The sequence below is a fragment of the Bacillus rossius genome, chromosome 5, assembly GCF_032445375.1.
Source record: "Bacillus rossius redtenbacheri isolate Brsri chromosome 5, Brsri_v3, whole genome shotgun sequence".
NCBI classification, from domain to species: domain Eukaryota; kingdom Metazoa; phylum Arthropoda; class Insecta; order Phasmatodea; family Bacillidae; genus Bacillus; species Bacillus rossius.
In genome coordinates, this window is record NC_086333.1 from 29,195,648 (window position 1) to 29,202,516 (window position 6,869).

A 6,869-nucleotide genomic window follows, 5' to 3' on the forward strand; every position below is an offset into this window, starting at 1 on the left:
TTAAGGCGACCATCTTGAAAAATTGTAATTTTTATAGTAGAAATTTGGAAAAAATTTCAAAAATTATAAAGAAATTTTAATAATCACAAATTTAATTAAAAACTATTTAAAAACGCATTTACGTCTTGAAGTTTCCGACTTAAATCAGTTTGTAAATACCTAATACAAACAAATTTAACCTTATTGAGCTGATTAAACATTTAAGATTTAACAATAAAAATTTCATCACAAACTCGTATATTTTTCATGGTGTTGAATAAATGTAGAGCAACAATTTCGTGTGTCTCTGCAGTATGATGAACGCTGCTACATATACGCTTCAATGTTAACTAAGGGTTGTGAAAATTTAAATGCGAATATTTTAACGTATTTTTTATGTTGCCATTATTTAATTTTTTGACTTAACATTATAATATAGAGTGTTAACGAATAGTTGTACTATTATAAAGTTATATTTTTAATATCTGTGCGCGGTGTAAATTCTGCGATGCTCATGAAAACTACAGATACGGATGAATCACGCTGGTGCACCATTTTTTTCGAGATTTCTGATACTACCACAGTTGACAGCACCGTTCGAAGCAGTTTTTCTCCCTTCAGCTAATTGTTGTGTCATATTGGTTAGACGCCCAAAACGTTGTTGGAAGTGTAGTGATTTTGACAATGAAAACAGCTTCAAATTACCCCCTTTTTTATATATATTTATATAAAAGTGACTGTTTTAAACCGTGGAGATTATAATTCGTACTTACTAACCATCATCAGACGTTGTCAAACATCATTTACGCAATGTTTTGGCGGGACCATATGGCGATGGCGAAGTTAGAAAATGACTTCAGGTATGTCACAGAATACCGTCTGCAGACAATTCCTAGCTCCATGGCTCTTCTGACATAGTTTATATTTACCGAATAGAAAATTTTGGGAGCGATAAATTGATCTAGATAGTTCCTATTGTAGGAAAAAAAATTCACCATTTTTATATTCGGATGGTAAATAGAGCAGTAATAATAATTAAAAAAATAAGTATACTTTAGAGGTAAGCATATAAAAAAGCACAAATATTACTCCATATATATGAGTAGATCATAAAAAAATGTGTTACAATAGAGTAACAATTGAAATAGAGCCACATAAACGAAACTCACATGAATACACATAATGACCACACTAAAAATGCAAACTTGCCTCATTCATGGCCATATCTTTTTGTATGTGCCAGCAGTTCAGTATAGATGCGTTGTTTGTCTGAGGTGGTCGACTTTTCGTTTTTTATCCTCTAAAAGGTTGTGCAAGGTAAGCGCTGTATACAGATTAAAAATATCTAATTCCTTTTACGCTTAGCTAGAAATTCGGGAAAAATTACAAAATTCATTGAATAAATTTGCAATTAATATACTTATTGATTCTATCGATTCCTGTTCTTGGTTAGATTCCTGATCGATACGAAAAGAAAAATAATTTAAATATATTGGTTTTATTATACTCTTTAAAAAGCAAAATAGATAATTAGGTAAACATAATAATTATCGATGTGTCTACTTTATAGGTTGTTTGAAAACCACACAATCCGAAATATAAATAAAAATTAATATAAGCCAACTAGGCAAAAACATTTAGGGCTGTATATCTGAAAATAATTATACTTGCCAAAATACATAAAAAAAATATCTTTTAACTTAACACAGGTGATTGGAGAGCTAATGAAAAGAAAACTATTAATGGAAAAAATATGGCCGCCACAACAGCATTCAACAAATTCATTAACACTTTAATTGTAACCAGAATAGCATCGCAAGAAAAACAAACTAAGGCCAAACAATGCCACATCAAACAAGGTTACAACTACCATTTAAATATTAAGTTCAACAACAACATTTAGTATTTCACTGCTGGCCAATACAAATACTTAACTCTCCAAACACCCATTCGGACTCGCTCCCTCTCTCTCGGCATGTGTTATTCCTCCATGGTCGGCTGATGGTCCTGCTGCTCCATAAATAACTGCCCAACACACGAGTAGGTATATATAGCCTAAATTTGCCTCTCTTCCCCTCAATTACCACTGAATTCTTCAGGAATATATCGAGTTTTAGAAATGTTACCGAAATGGAAAGATCTTTACTATAGTCAAAACAATCGATGCATAGACGAGTCTTTGTAATTACTTATTATTCTTCCTAAGAACTCGGTTGGTACCCCCGAGTTTTGAGCTGTTTAGAAAGGAACTCTGATGTTTTCGCTTGAAGTGCACAGTATTTTACTAGCACACAGCAGTACCTTATCTATGACTTGTGATGGTCATGTGGGGGAAGCTTTTTTTTTTTTACAGACGAGAGAGCCAAACGGCCGATCGTGCATCTTCGGTTTTTTTTTTTTCATTGTAAATAAATATGGCGGTGTTAATAAAAGGAAAGACCATAAACAAGGCAACGGTATTTATTTGTAATTGTTTTTAGAGGAGTGTCCGTGAATGTTTATTTTGGACAACTCATGATAACTAATGGTCAATTAGGTTAGGTTAGCTACATTATAAATACTTTAAATCATTTTGGACGGTATATTTGGTTAGGATAGTTACATTAAAGATACTGTAAAATCATGTAAACGGTTTCCTAGCGCTGGATAGCTACATATTAAAAAGTTATTTGCTAAGCAACCAAAAAATGATTTTACAGTATTTTTAATATAGCTATAGGCCTACTACCTACCTAATATAACCAACCATCCACAATGTTTTAAAGTAATGTAGCTAACCTATGATGTATGTTAATGAATAATTTTAAGAATGACATCTTATAAGTTAAACCCGCGCATTTGAAGAATAAATGCCCACGAATTTTTTTCCCCCCGAATAAATACACCTGTTGTGGTACGGGAAAAAAAAGCGAGCATGTAGGTACTTCGGGGAACTTCGGGTGTGGCTCTCTCGTCTGTGAAATGAAGGCTTCCCGTCATGTGATGTAATACCCTCGGCAATGTAAACAGCTAAGTTTAAATGTTTCTCTCGTGTCCTTAAATGTTTTTAAATGCAGAAATTAAACATGAAATGTCTTGTGACCAAAAACATACGGTCTTATGCTTTAAATGTAATGTTGTTATTTTATTTCTTTTTTATGGCAAAGGTCAATTTGGTTAAACCTTTTACTAACAAAATAGTTACGTTTGTAAGATATCAGAACCAGCATTGTTTTTTGCGCGTAACTTATTATTAAAAGACAGAAAAGCATTCTTGCAATTAAACAACACTGCATAGCACATAACTCCCATTATGTGAATGGCTTTTTATGGTCTATAAGGCAATTCTAATTTTACTAACACGATTTAAAGTAGAGACTAAATACGAATTTTTCTCATTGTCTGTGCTTAGGGTCATATATCTCATTAACCAATTCTATAAACTATTTATATTAATTAAAACCTTACCCAAATTTGTCAGAAAGCGAAAAAAAATTAAAATAAATATATCTTAAAAGTATACACCATTAACCAATTTTTCAAATTAATTTTGTACTTTTAGCTTAATACATTTTTTTACCAAAAATAGTATTGTTTCATTTAAATTAAATACTGCGAGTTATAAACACCATGATATAGACCTTTGTTTATATACGCAATGATATACGCATTCATAACTAATGGAGTGACATTAAACATTTTCAGTAAAACCATTCTAACGAAAACTGATTTTTATATAATGTTAGGACACAACATTTATAGTACGGTAAAATTTTGTTTCGTAATAAAACACTATGTAGCAGTTGCACATAATGATACAATAATTAATGAAGTTTCAACATGTACCAACACTATCTCTTGATTGTCTGTTTTTAACAAATTGTTTTGTTTCCTGAAATTGTTAAGCGTAATAAAAAATAAAAAACGAATCGTTCAAATTGGTCGAACCAATAAAATTGTATGCGTGAACATCGACAAATAATGCATACGTACGAGTTAAATTAAGAAACTTATTTTTTTTTTTTTTAAGAATTTTAAAAATAATTGCCATTAATTTGCCCTTTTTTTTATAGTTGCAGGTCCAAATCATAAGTAAAATAAAGTGCTCATGTTCCCCCGACACTGTCCATCCCATGCCTTCCTCTTGCTGCCCGACATGTCTGTCTCTCTAGTCATTCTGTCACTCGCCATGCCAGCCCTGCATGTAGCGGGAACTACCAGCCGTGCATACACACATATATGTATCACTTTTATAGACCTCTGAGGTAGTTTCGTTTGTTACATTATTGTTTTTGACGTGACAACCTCTAATAAATCGATGAACGCCGGCTGCACGCACGAAAAAGTGTCCCGTAACGCACATTGTCCCACTACGATGTGTCCCGTTACGCCCATTGTACGCCTGCGCCGCATCTATCTCTCTTCCACTCGATTGGAACAACCATCGATTTTACTTTTCAATCATGTTTTTGTAGTTTGAATTATTAATATTATGTAATTTAACGATCGTCCACCGATTTTCAGCACAATCGGTACGGTTATTTAAAAGTAATGTTGAATTTGAAATACGTTTTTGTACGAACAATGGTGTTTTACAGTTACACATAATAATTCAAATTACACCCGGGATCTTTTGATGTTTTAAAAAATATTGTAACACATTATAAATAAGTTTGGTGTATTTGGGATGCGTATTTGTTATAAAATCGTATTATAAAAACGAAATAATATTATTCCCCTATGGTGCTGTCATCTACGGTGACGGACGCGAACCGAACGAATCGCGCTATCTAGCCTCTTCCGCGGCAACCAGGCACTCATTAATACATATTTTCATTGTTTATCGCGAGGGGTGTTATTATTAATGAATTATAAATAAAATTTCGTGCCCGGGGTCACAATTGCATATCATTTTGACCACTGAAACACATAAAAACGTAAAATATTCTCGACGAATTTTAATCTCTGCCCCAGCGCACCATCAGCGTCTGGGTTGGAGATTAAAGCTGAAATTCTTTCTTAAACTTACTAATACTTATTTTATTAACTGCAAGGGCATTTTTATTAAATTATACGTTTAATTTCACGACGAACAAACTTTGTCGTTAAATGTGTAATTGCGAAAAAGAGTAAAACATTCTCGACGATCTTGAAGTTAAATAGCAAACATGTATAAAAGTTATAGTCAAAATAATCTCTTCGTTAAAGTAATAAACATATTTGAATAAATGAGTGCAAATAAAAGTAAATATATCAATTAAGTTGTAGATTTCATTTCACTCCTTCTTTGTATCCATACAAAATATTGATAATTCAATAAAAGTGATTCAATTTTATTTATAAAAGTATGCAATCATTTCATCAATGTTTTGTTATGACGTTGTCACGTTAAACTATCGTCAGTAAACCGACTTTACAGACAACCATTTTTGACGTGACAACGTCTAATAAATCGATGAACGCCGGCTGCACGCACGAAAAAGTGTCCCACTACGGATGTCCCACTACGGATGTGTTCTGTTTGCTCATTGTACGCATGCGTGGCATCTCTCTTCCACTCGATTGGAACAACCATCGATTTGACTTTTCAATCATATTTTCGTCGTTTGAATTATTAATATTATGTAATATAACGATCGTCTACCGATTTTCAGCACAATCGGTACGGTTATTTAAAAGTAATGTTGAAAATTCAAATACGTTTTGAACCAACAATGGTGTTTTACAGTTACACATAATAATTAAAATTACACCCGGGATCTTTTGCACAATGATTTAAAAAATATTGTAACATGTTATAAATACGTTTGGTGTATTTGGGATGCGTATTTGTTATAAAATCGTGCTAATATTATACCCGTACCGTGAACAAAGTTTTTATAAATATTTATATATGACCTTTGAAACTTCATTATCTTAGTATGGCCTCGTGGGCGTGTGGTTAGCGTACCTAACTCTTAATATAAAGGTTGTCGGTAGAGGTGGGTCGAAAAGTATCAACCTGTTACTTTGGCACTGATACGCGCCTGTATCAGGAACGGCAAACGAGTACACTTGAAAAGTATCAAGTACTTTAGTATCAGTTCAGAATTCGCCTGGAACAACACCACGGCCAATTTGCGCAGAACCCGATCGCAGATGACGGTCACTTGGGCGGAGCTTGTGATAGGGGAGGGAGCAGGAACGACGAATAAGGAATAAAGAAGGGAAATAATGTAGGGGAGGAAGCGCAGGGGAAGGCGTTGAAAGAGAGGCGCAAAGCGAAATTGTTACGAGTCGTTTGGTTATTGTCCCACATCAAAGTACGCTCAGTGCGCAGTGCGTGCAGTCTCGTTCAATAATAAAACTAATGAAATTTTAATATTAAAAAGTACATTAATACAAGATATAATATTTATATTTGTGCACCTAACAGCTATTAAAATGCAAATAAATTCTCAGTTGACACTAATAACAGATGTAATCAACATTAGGACTTTTTTTTCCGAAAAAAATTAGTAACTAGTGTTTTCATACATTAAAAGATTACGATTTTATCAAAAATTAAAAAAAAAAAAAAAAAACAGATACGTACATTAGTGAGCATACTATATCAATGTTTACTTTTCAAATGTTTCTTCAGATTAGTCGATGATGATTTATAACTCAGTTTTTGTTTACACAAATTACAATTAGCAAACTCATTATTTTCCGTAAAAAAATTCCACACAAATGAAGTCTTTTTCCTGCACTTATCCATTCCTTATTTCACTATAAAGATACTAACTACAAAGCATGACAGCCCGCAAGAATGTACATGGTGGTAATTAATACACGGCCAGGACGAACTGCAGTGAATGTTGAACTGATTGATACTGGCTGTATCAGGCGGGCATGAGAGTAACAGAGGTAGAGAATTACCGGGCGTGATA